The sequence below is a fragment of the Artemia sp. Qi Xiang Cuo genome, chromosome 7 (assembly GCF_049724085.1).
Source record: "Artemia sp. Qi Xiang Cuo chromosome 7, ASM4972408v1, whole genome shotgun sequence".
Classification (NCBI taxonomy): domain Eukaryota; kingdom Metazoa; phylum Arthropoda; class Branchiopoda; order Anostraca; family Artemiidae; genus Artemia; species Artemia sp. Qi Xiang Cuo.
Window position 1 is genome coordinate 61,671,604 of NC_142800.1, and position 12,049 is coordinate 61,683,652.

At 36.2% G+C, this 12,049-nt stretch overlaps 1 protein-coding gene across 1 annotated transcript in view; it reads right to left on the reverse strand.

Moving 5' to 3' along the window:
• Nucleotides 1-3,511, reverse strand: part of LOC148950531 (uncharacterized protein CG43867) — a 355,819-nt gene extending 352,308 nt beyond the window's left edge. The window contains exon 1 of the mRNA XM_089092459.1: nucleotides 2,884-3,511. The gene's annotated coding sequence lies outside the window, so the exon portion shown is untranslated. The remainder of the gene's footprint in view (nucleotides 1-2,883) is intronic.
• Between the last annotated feature and the right edge of the window lie 8,538 nt (nucleotides 3,512-12,049).

Here is a 12,049-nt window from a genome sequence, read left to right on the forward strand (position 1 = left end):
TAGTTAAAAGACAGGAAAATCCAACAAATCTTGACATACTGAGGACAGGGGCGGAGACTGTCCACAAGCCTGGTTTAAAAGGCTATACTGTCTGTACTGAACACGGGAGCCGGTGTTTAACATACGGATATTTTTAGGGAAACATACAGACATTTTTAAGGGAGTGTTTTCTACAGGGGGGGGGGGTGTCTGGGGGAATTTTCAGTGGGAATAGCTTTTGGGATGAATTTCATTTCAGTAGGGATCACATTATCTGGCAAGATTTCTCCGTGGAAAAATGCCTGAAAAATGCTGATAAGAACAAAATTGTAAGGAAATTAAAAAGGTTAATAAAAAACAGAGGGGATAAACCAAAACTAATGCTTGCTGTGTTATATTGTATATTGCTGTATTATATTTCTCCTTTTTGCTGTGTTTGTTTTGACTCTGACTAGTAAATTGCATATCTTGACTTATGATAAGTCATTTTCTTGGAAATAAATCTTATCTAAGTCAACACATACCAGGGGGGTCTATTCATGAAACTATAGGACGGGGGGAATATGTTTCTCAAATATAGGGGGTAATTTTTTTTTTCGTCTTTTTCAAAAAAAATGCCCAAAAAATATATTTTTCAAAGAAAACACAAAAACAAGGTATTTTCAAACTCTAGGTGAGTCAATTGCCCTTGCCCCGTCCCCCCCCCCCAATTGATGTGTCTAGAACAGATCCATCTTGGAAAGGGTGAGAGTGTAACTGGGACAAAACCGCAAACAAGATACTTTTAATTGTGATTTTAAATAATCTTGGGAAAGCACTCCCATTTGTTTTGAGGGGAGTCAAATTTGTCAAAAAAGGGAAAAAAAAGAAGTTATTTTCCGAAAAGTATGAGGAAACTTCCCCCTTGGTGACTGAATCTCAGAAATATATTTGTCTCGAAACTTCTGTGTTGTTTTTGGGATGGTTCTTTAGATTGACCAATTCAAAGACCAATTAAGGGGGGACAGGTCTAGGTATATCCAGATAAAAGCAAATTCTAAAGCATTACAGTTTAAGCTAGACAAACCTAATTACCTTGACCTTGTTTGTTTACGATTAGGCCTATAGTTCACTATATTGTATAAGTAATAAGCAATGATTAAGCACTGCATACTAACTGTTTTTGGTGGAAATTGTTTTTGGTGTTTTTGGAAGAGGCTTCGTCGACGAAGCCTCTCCAGTCGTCCCGAAGCAATGCTGCAGCGGTGACATCTTCCCATTCAGGTATTAGCGAGGTCTCAGCCCTCCTCAGATCTCGATCAAAAGTTCACCGCAAAGTGTTCTTTGGACGACCTCGTCTTCTTCTGCCGCCTGGTTTCCAGTCGTACGCTGTCCGAGGAAGGCAGCCTTCTTTCATGCGGAGTGCATGGCCTAAATATGACCATCTCGGTCATTATTTCACCATCACAATCGATCCAGCTACCCAGGTATTTGAAGTCCTTCACCTGTTCTAGCCTTGTATTCTTGTGATGCAGAACAATCTGTGAGCTTGTGATGGATCTTTGATTTGTCAACATTTATGCTAATCCCGACATTTTTTGCATTTACTGTAATTGCGTCAAGTAGCTGCTGCAACCTCTGTTTAGAATCTTCTAGCAAGAATACGTCATCCGCGAAATCTAAATCACTCTTTTGATTCCTCGACAAGCGTTCTCAGTACAAACATCAAGTCAGAGCACGATCTGCCGGTTCCAAAACCATGCTGCTCTTCTCGCAGATGTGTATCTAGTGCCTCTCGTATCCGGTACAATATAATGGAAGCCAATAGTTTGCACGGTACTGGCAAAAGGTTGATACCTCTCCAATTCTCCCTTTTTGAAAATTTTCACCAGTATCCCCTTGGTCCATTCACGTGGAACCTTCCCTATATTCCATATATTGGTGAAAAGGGTGATCCACACAGAGAGGCGTGTTCTTATTGAATACTTTGGCATTTCTGCTGGGATTCCGTCTATGCCAGGAGCTCGTCCGTTTTTCAGCTTTTTTCCTGCATACATGACCTCGGCAGAACTTGGTGGGTCTGTATTTATGTCGAGTTGTAAAAAGGGGGTATCAGGTACATTTTCTCGGTCACTGGGTCTCCGTCTATTTAATAATTTCTCGAAGTGGTCAACTCACGTTTCGTCAATTTTATCAGGATCTGATAAAATCACACCATTCTCGTCTTTTACCAGGGTGATTCTGCTGCTCTGTTTCCCGAACATCTCATTAGTCAGTCAGTAAACAGTTTTAGCATCACCCTTTGTAGCAGCTACCTCTGCTAGCGCAGCCTTATTTTCGAGGAAAAGTCTTTTATCCTTCCTAGCACTCTTTTTGATTTCTTTGTCCTTGTCCTTGTAGAGAAGCTGTGAAGCTGACATTGCACGCCGTGTGGCAGCAGTCAGTAAGGACTGCTTAAGTACCTTACGCTCATCAATCAACTTCCAGGTGGTGTCAGAGATCCATCTTTCCTTTGGTTTCTTTCTGAACCCCAGCTTTTCTTCAGCGACCGTAGTGTATACACTTTTTATGGTGTCCCACTTCATTTCAATGCTTTCTGGTACGCTGGCTTCCACTGCTAGAGCATCAAACTTATTTTGTAGAGTGATACGAAACTCTCTGTGAAGCTTACGGTCATGAAGTTTATCCGTATCGTAAGGTTTCTTTAGGTTTGATATATGAATATATATATATATATATATATATATATATATATATATATATATATATATATATATATATATATATATATATATATATATATATATATGTATATATATAAACAATATCATAATAAATTGATATAAAAGGTTAAATAAAAGAGTGATAAAATAATTAAAGATAATTAAACAAAGTAAAAACTACTCTTAAAACTAAACAAATTACCTCAGGTGATAGTTTGCTCTGCTTGATTATTGGCTTCATCATTACAATATCCTTTAGGCCTTTTGGCAGCTTAATCCCATGATCATTTTTCACACTCTGTACACTAGATTTTTCATCCTCTACTATTTTCACAACTTCATCACCATCAAAAACTACTTTGTCAGATTTCTCTATCAGATTTTCCTCAACCTATACAAAATTAACACCATCTATTTTTTTTTCGTGATGTTTATCTTTTGTCTTTTTGAGATTTGTTATTCGGTCTTTTTCTTGAGGCCCTTTATCAGGTGCCATTTAAAATCGGGGTTTGCTCAATTGCACTGTTCACAACAGGTTTTTCTGATCTTCTTCAACTTTACTTTCCTTATTCACTTCAACACTCACAGATATTTTAGAATTATATTCAACAGAAGGAGGTTGAGTGAGCACCTGTTCAACAAAAGGTTCATTCACTGTTGTTAAAGTCTGTGACTTAGGTGCATGACCATCCATTTTATTGACATTTACCTCCTGAAATTTGGCATTTTCACATTTTTTTTTACACCGTACACTGGTGAGCCAATACTACTTGGATTCACAATTGGAGGATATTTGTGTAAAATATGCCCGTGTATTTGTACTGGGAGCGTTGGATTATGAGATGGATGAATGGGAGTTTGTGACATTGGACTTTGCTTTGGAGTCCCTACACTCGAAGAAACAGATCCATGAATTAGTGTCGAAGGCCCTGGAGACTGCGTTGGGACAAAGGGTATACTTGGTGCATTTTCTGAAAATTCAAATTGAATGATTTAAAACAAAAATAAAGAAAAAGAATAAATAAAAGTTCAAATAGGGATAAAATCCTTTTAATAGACTGTGATAACTTTCACAAACAGTGATAAAATTTCACGAAAAAAACTAGATATTTCGTTCACATATGCAGTGACTGAAATATCTAGTGTTTATTTGTGAAATATTATCACTGTTTGTGAAAGTTATCACTCTCTATTAAAAGGATTTTATCCCTATTTCAACTTTTACTTATCGTCATGGAAAGGCAGTGTGGTCTCCGAAACTATCTACGTCATATTTAAAGAAAAAGAAGAAACTTCTTCTTCTTCTAATTCACAGCAGGCGGGCTATTCAGTTGGTACTATTCAGCCCTCTTCTTTTTGCTTCACTCTGTGGGCTACAGAGCTACTGTCTTGGTTGTCTCTTATTTATTAGATATTCTCAGATATCTTTCCGTAGATCTTTTGACTCAAGGAGTTCAAATATAAGATGATAGATATCGATTTCTGTGCTCTGTGTGCAGGTATAGTTGGCTAGGCTCTTGGCTGATAGTGAGATTGTGTGGTGTTTGAAGTACTTTAACAGTTTACAAAGCAAAGTATGTTGTACAGACGCCAGCATATTACATTCAAATAGGCAATGGTCAATTGTTTCATTATTCATATTACAATGCCTGCAAAGAGGGGACAGGGGAATTGAACCACTTGAATTGTGTTCCAGAACGAATTCTATGATAAATTTTAGAAAGATACTTATTGGGAAAGGGGGAAAGGATAGGATTAATCTTATTAAAATTAATATCTGATAGCCTCCATTGGTAAATATCTCTAATTGGGATTGGTGTCCCACTTGGCTAGTCAATATTTATAGAATTTTTTGCTATTTCATCAACCTGATGATTACCACTTATGCCAGAGTGGCTAGGAATGTACTGAAAATAAGTTTTTATGCCACTCGAAGCAAGATTATCAATAATACTGAGACAATGATAAGTGTCAATCTCCAACCTATACTGAAGAGCTGAGGCCAGCAACTCAAGACTTGATAGAGTCTGAATATATGATAATATTATTTGAATTTGCAATCAAAGGTTGGTTTTGTTTAAGGTGTTCTAATGCCATGATTATGGCATTTAACTCAGCAAACATTATATATAAATTATTATATAATCTCTCGCCCATTGCAATTTTCAGCTGAGGAAGGAAAACACCATTTGTAACCTTCTCATTCATTTTTGACCCATCAACAAATATTTGGAAGTGATTTTTATAGGTAATTGCATTAAGTTCTGCAAATTTTTTCTGAACAAAAGCAATGGGGGTTAAATCTTTATTCCACTTAGAGAATTCATTATTTATTATGGGACTTGACCAATTCCATGGGGGGGATCGGGGGAAAGTGGGTGCAATAGACTTTGCTGGTATGTGGAACTTCTTCTGAATATTGGCATACTCATCTGCAATGCCTCTATACATGGCTGGATTTCTTAACCAATTATGTAATATGTGTGAGCTATTTGATTCAATTTTTGTAAGATGTTTTGTCAAGAGAAACCTACGTCTCTCCCTTATTTTTGTTAATCCACTCTCTATAAGCAGAAACTTGGTGCTTGTGGGTTTCCTAAGACCAAATATGAGACATATTATATCATTTTGTTGTTTCAATTTTGTGCATCTGGGTCTTTGCACATGCACCATATACGATGAACCCATGGTCAGTATGGGTCTTGTATGTGATTTATAGAACTGGTGTAAGGATTGCTCCTTACTGCTCGAGGGTGTGAAAAGAAGTCTTTTTAGTATATTTGTTTTTCTACAGCAGTTTTTTTTATTGTGTTTGAAATGTGGAGGTGGAAATTATGTTTTTGGTCAAGCATGAGACCTAGGTAATTAATATGATTATCTTCTGGAATGGTTGTTTTATTTAGAGTTAGTTTTGCATTAACATGGTTTCGCTTCCGGTGACATTGGATTATTTTTGACTTGGTGGGTGCAATGGATAAATCTGAATGTTGAGAGAATTTTTCAAACTGGAAAAGTGACTTTTGCAGATTTGACTGTGCTATCTGAAAGGTGTTGCCAGATGACCATAGCACCTGATCATCAGCATATTGTAGATTCGTGTGGGGTAGGTTCATGTCCCAGAGATATAGGGCAAATAGGAGGCAACTGAGGACTGCTCCCTGAGGTAGGCCTTTGGTTGTTGTCTTTTGGGGTGAGGAGGCTGAACCAACACAAACGATGAAACTTCGCACTTCTATGAAGGATTTAATAAAAGATACTAGCTTAGGGGGTACTCCAAGGTTTGCAAGTTTGTTTAAAAGGATTTGGTGGTTCACATTGTCATATGCCCCTTCAAAATCTAGGAAAGCTGCAACTAGGACATTATTTTTTGAGAAAGATTCTTTATTGCATTTGTTAGAAAAATGAAAGCATCTGTTGAGGAGTGGTGTTTCCTGAATCCAGTTTGAGTGTGAGGGATCATATTATTCTTTTCAACAGACCAGAGAAGTCTGTGATAGATCATTTTCTCCATTATTTTCCTAATCACAGGAGTAATCATTATGGGCCTATAAGACTCAGGGTTATCTTTGGGTTTATTTTTCTTTAGGATTGGTAGGAGGGACGAACATTTCCATATATTGGGGAACCTAGAAGATGCCCAAACGTGATTATAACAATTTAGCAGTTCTTGTTTGTATGAAGGTGTGAGATTCTTTATCCACGTAGGGTGTATATTGTCATAGCTGCCGCTAGTTTTGGTCCTACTATGATGTATTGCATTATTCAATTCCTGGATTGAAAATGGATTAGTTATGTAATCGGATCCTGGGCGTGGTTGGTAACTTGGGTTCATAGGAATTGTGGATAGTTTGCTTTGATTATTTGATGTTAGCTTATTAACAAAAAGAGTTGCAAATAGGTTAGCTTTTTCATTATCATTGTCATAATGGGTATTATTATGTATAAGCTCATACAGGACTGGGTTGGGGGAAGTCTTTTTCCCACAGATGTGGCTTATGACTTTATGTATAATTGGCTCATGTGTTTCTCTGGAGAGATTATTTGCAAAATTATTCCAGTATTTATATTTAGCATCTATTATAGTCCTTTTTAGATTAGATTCTGCTTGTAATTTTTTTAAATATGTAGTAGGTGATGGTTTTTTTTTATGAATTCTGTCCTAGCTGCCTTTTTTATCCTCCGTTTATTTAGGCACTCATTTGTCCACCATGCTTTAGGAATTTGTTTAGGGAATGTTTTCTTAGGTGTTGTCCAGGGGATAGCATGATTAGCTGTATTTATTAGTAAAGATGTCAAGGCTTCAGCATGTGTGTCAACTGTTGTGTTAGAAATGCATGAAATTTGGGTGAAACTTGTAATTTCATCATTTAGCTTATTTTGGAACATAGACCAATTTGCTTTAGTGCTGATATATTTGGAGATATGAGATAAAGTTTCAGAAGGTTCATTTAGGGACCAAACTATAGCAGAGTGGTCAGTACATAGACTATCAATTTTATTTATGAAAATTTTATTCAAAAAATTTAATGACACAATTTGTAGGTCAATTGTGGAGAATCTGCCACTTTTGGGGTTGAAATTTATATTCAGGTTTGGAGGGGTAGCAAATGCTAATTCATTATTATTTGAAGTCATAAGCTCAATGAATTTACCAGCTTTATTTGCTGGTTTATTCCCCCACAAAAGGCTGTGGGCATTGAAATCTCCACAAATAATGATATTTTTTAACATATTAGAATTATTTATATAATTAAAGAAATCCATGGCATCTGTAGTTTGGCCATTAGGGTTATAAAAGCTTATTATGTAGGTTTTTAAATTATTCAGCTAAACACTGATACCAATTGCATCAACATCATTTGTAAAATCTGGAAAATTGATGCCACAAAATTGTATATTATTTTGATCTAATAAAGCTACCCCACCTCCTTTTCTCTCTGATGATCTATCCTTTCTCAGGATAGTATATCCCAGAGACTTAATTTGTTGGTTTTGGGTTAAATGAGTTTCCTGGAGGCAAGCAATATTAATGGATTTATTATTCATAAAAGATATTACTTCATTTAACTTATTTTCTGTGAGTGATCTTACATTCCACTGGAGTATTGATATATGTTGTGTTGTTGATTTATTCTTCATATGACTGTGTATCAATGTTCAGCTTTGTTTAAAGTAAAGCAAGATATTTTTTTGCTTGAATGAGCATATCATCTGGGATGTAGATTTATGCCAATTCTGCATGATTTTTGTTTTCTGTAGTTGATGTATGTTCATTGCCTGAACTTCATTACAGTTTAGAATGAATATGCATATATTTGGGGATTGTATTTTTGGTTGTGCATCCTGTTTGTTAGTTAGGGGATTCATTCCTGGTAGTGTTTCTGGTTTGTTTCTTCTTGGGAGGGGGGCCAGACTGGCCTCATCTCACCGGATAAGGAGGCTTGGTGGCTTGGTGATTCCTTCTCATAGGGATTTGAGCTAAGGGGGTTAGAAGATGGTGTTTTATAGGGGGTGCTTGATGCATTGGGGGCGTTTGACTCGGGGGTTTTGGTTGGTTTCGTTACAGGCTTTATTTGGTATTGTTGGGCAGCATTTGCTTCCATTGCTGCAAAGGGGTATGGGATGGCCTTCTCTGTTGCTATTTGGAGTGTTAGAGCTCTTTTTTTGTATGCAGGGCATAATGATTTATTTGTAGATTCATGGGGGCCTTTGCAATTGATGCATGTAGGCTGAGTGTTGTTGCAAGTTGTCAGCTCTATAGGATGGAAAGCTTTACAATTACTACACTCTCGGAGAATTTCATTGCATTTGTTTGTCGTGTGTCCCAGTTTGTGACACTTCTGACACTCGATAGGCTTAGGTTTGTATTCCTTGTGTGGTTTGATTTGCCCAAATAGGAATAATTTTTCTTGGACATTAATTTTTTCCTTCAGTGTGAATAAGAAGGATCTACTAGTTTTTAGGCCATTAGAGTTAGGTTTGCCAAGTTGGGTATCATCCTTAACTGGGATTGTGTTTCCAGCCCTATCTGAGAGGCCTTCTTTTAACTCCTGAGTGGATATCTCTGGGGGAACATTATAAACTACTATTTTTATTGGTGATTGTTTTGGGTTCCAATTAGATGCAATACTTGTGGTATTCAGAAGGGATTTTAGGTTAATTATTGTATCTGCCGATTTCTGATCTTCTACAGCTATTAGCAGAGATCCATCACGGTTAAAATTAAGAGAGAACATTCATTTTAGCAATTTAAAAATTGCAACTCTTATTGCAGTGATCATTTTTATTTCAAAGGGGGTATTAAGAGTAATTTTAAGGTAAATTCCTAAGTTTTTGGAGGGAGGATCTTGGGCAGGGAGAGGGGAAATGCTTCTGGTTGTTGAGATATTTTTCTCCTTTTTTTAGAGCTTCTAGAGAGGACCTCTTGAAACCCATTATCATCATTCATGGTTACATTAGCCCCTACACTTATCATTGTCCTATTCTCCGAATTGGACCTATCATTTGAACTTTGAGATAGTGCGCTTGACCAGCCAAGATGGGTATCTTTCACTATGGCACTTTCACTGGAATTTGATTTGGGATCTGGTGGGACTTTTTTTTTGGAGGACTTCTAAACATTGCCTATTGGAAAAAGCTTTAAACAAAAAAAACTAAAACAAGAAGAGAAAATAGAATGATATCAAACCGTCTGCACTATACTATGGGGAGGAGAAACACCACAGTATAGCCCTGAGGATGAGTTGAGCAGGATTGGTTTGGTACAACTGCTGATTAGAAGCGATAATAATTCACAAGAAAATATATTTTAATTTTCTTATAAGGTTGCTGTTGCTCAAACAAATAATTTCTAACAAATAAACAAAACAATAATTAACTTCATTCGATGTTGCACTTCGATCCAGTATGATCTTCCTGGGGAAGTTATCCCTAAAAGGTTTTCTGTTGGCTCTTTCAAAAGAAGGTTAAACAGTCGCCTAAACCTTGATAAAGGACTAGTGACAAATCAGATATCTAATTACCTAGTACCAAGAATTAAGGAATAAAAAAATAAAAGAATTTAAATATTCTACATCCTAAAATCAAAAACAAGAGATATTAACACTACTCAAAAAAAAGTTGTGCAAAATATTTTTGCCGATATAAGGGCTGGATAGAGTGTATTTCAGACTAAAATCAGCCAAATTTATTCAATAATAAAATACGAAGTTAAAAGCTTTCAAAAAAAAAAATCTCAATTAATGCTCATTTTGAATACTTTCTGCTAATGCTGAAGGGGTTAGCTTTTCATGGATCCTTCAATAGGATCTCGTATACAAATAGCAGGATGTCGCTGCAATCAGGTTTTGGGAATTTCCGGGATAAGCGAAGCTAGTTATATAAAATTTTTAAGTACAAGCGCATTAAACGTACTCTTTTATAAACTGTACATGGAATGTCAAACTGGAGATGCTACAGATACCAGAATCAATAATCAATAATAATAACAGAATCAATAATCAGAATAAAACAGAAAAACGCACAACCAAAAAATGCCCAACATTAAATGTTCTGCCCTGTAGTCCTTTTACATTTTTTCATCAGACTAAGACTTCCATATAATATGCAAAGATTACATATAAAAATGAGAAATATGAAGAATGAGACATGAGAATGGAGGATAAGAAGAATGAGCGCAGAAGAGTGAGAAACATGAAATGAGACATGGGAATGAAGAATTAAAATAAGAAGACTGAGAAATATATAAGACCTTGATTAGGACCAGTGAAAACAGTTGGAAAACTTTTCAAAAGAGTTTTCAAAGGCTCGGGTCTTCCAGGTTCATGCAAAGCTCCCTCAGTGACATCTTTTAGTTGAACAGCATCGGAGGAGATCAAAGCCAGGGTCTGAATCAGCTGTTGATTCAATTGTTCATTTCCAGAGCTTGACAATTGTTTTTGAGATCATTCCCTAATCCGTTGATGAAAGAAAAGGGTCTACTCTCTAGAATGAGTTGTAACAGCTGTGGGAAGTGGAAATTGAGGCAATACTGGAAATACTAAGAGATTAATTACTAGAACATAAATTTGCCATTAAGATACAGACAGCTGAAGAAATTGAAGCTGCAAGGGACTTAAAAGTGAAGTTGGAAAATGATAGTATATAATAGACCCCGAAGCCGCGCCGAAATAAAATTCAGTGGCGGCAGACACACTTATGCCGGCGGCACGCGAGTTTTTTACAGGCGCGCCGCCGAAAAATTATCGGCGGCGCATCGTCAATTTATCGGCGCTTGTTCTATTTCTAGAATATTTTTGGCTACTTTTAAAAACTAAATTGGTATCATTTTTTATCACAATTCAGTCCACAATTCCTTTTTAGCTTCATTACCATGACGGAACATCGGACAAAATAAGGACGAGATATCATTCTCAACTTCTCACAAACATTCTTTTACCCCAAATGATCGATAGCGAGACCTTTAACTGTCTGCTATTTGAATTAATCCGACAAAATAGGTTATTTAAAATTGAATTTAAATTAAGCTCTAAAGCTTGAATTAAACAAATGTACTTGCACCATAAATCCATGGCTGATTTATGAAACCTCGATGGAATCTGAAGTTTATATCTTACTTCATGGCTAAATTTCTTCTTCTTGCAACCTGCATTCCGCTTCTTTGACTACCCTACCTCTCAACCCCTCATTTTTTACACTGCAGAAGTTATTATTACTCATTGCTTCAAGATTGAATCCTCTCACTTAAGGGTGATACAATGGAAGTTTTAAAGTTAAGCGTTTTAACCAACTCCTTTGAGAATATTCTCCCCATTATTTTCCTCCCCATCTCAGCAATTAAGGTACTGCGGTTGTGGACGTACTTGAATATAGTGGGTAAGCATATAAACGATCAAAGTTTAACTTTAGCGTATTTTCAGAGAACTTTGAGCGAATTTTCAGAAAACTTAGCATATAGTTCTTCAAGAAGAGTTTGTTCCCAGGTGTTAGAAGAAAAAGAAGTAAAATTTCGTAAAGAAAAACTTATATAAAGAGAGGCAACATCTTACAAAGAAAATTATTATATATTATTAAATTTTTAATTCTGGCTTTAAGTTTCAGAGTTTAATTTGAATTAAGTTTCAAATTCCCTATTTTGTCAAATCTCAGGCAGTTTAATTAGCCAGAATAAAAAATTCAAAACATTTAGCTGGAAATAAACTCTATCACTTTCCTTTAAAGCTTTGACAAGCTTGTAGTTATCATGTATAAAAATAAGCTTTTTTTACACGATGTGGGGACAACATAGAACTTAGCAGCATAGAGCCTAGAACTTGGCAGCAACAATCAGTCCTTGCACCCCTGAAAACCCTTTCTGCTGCGGCACTTGT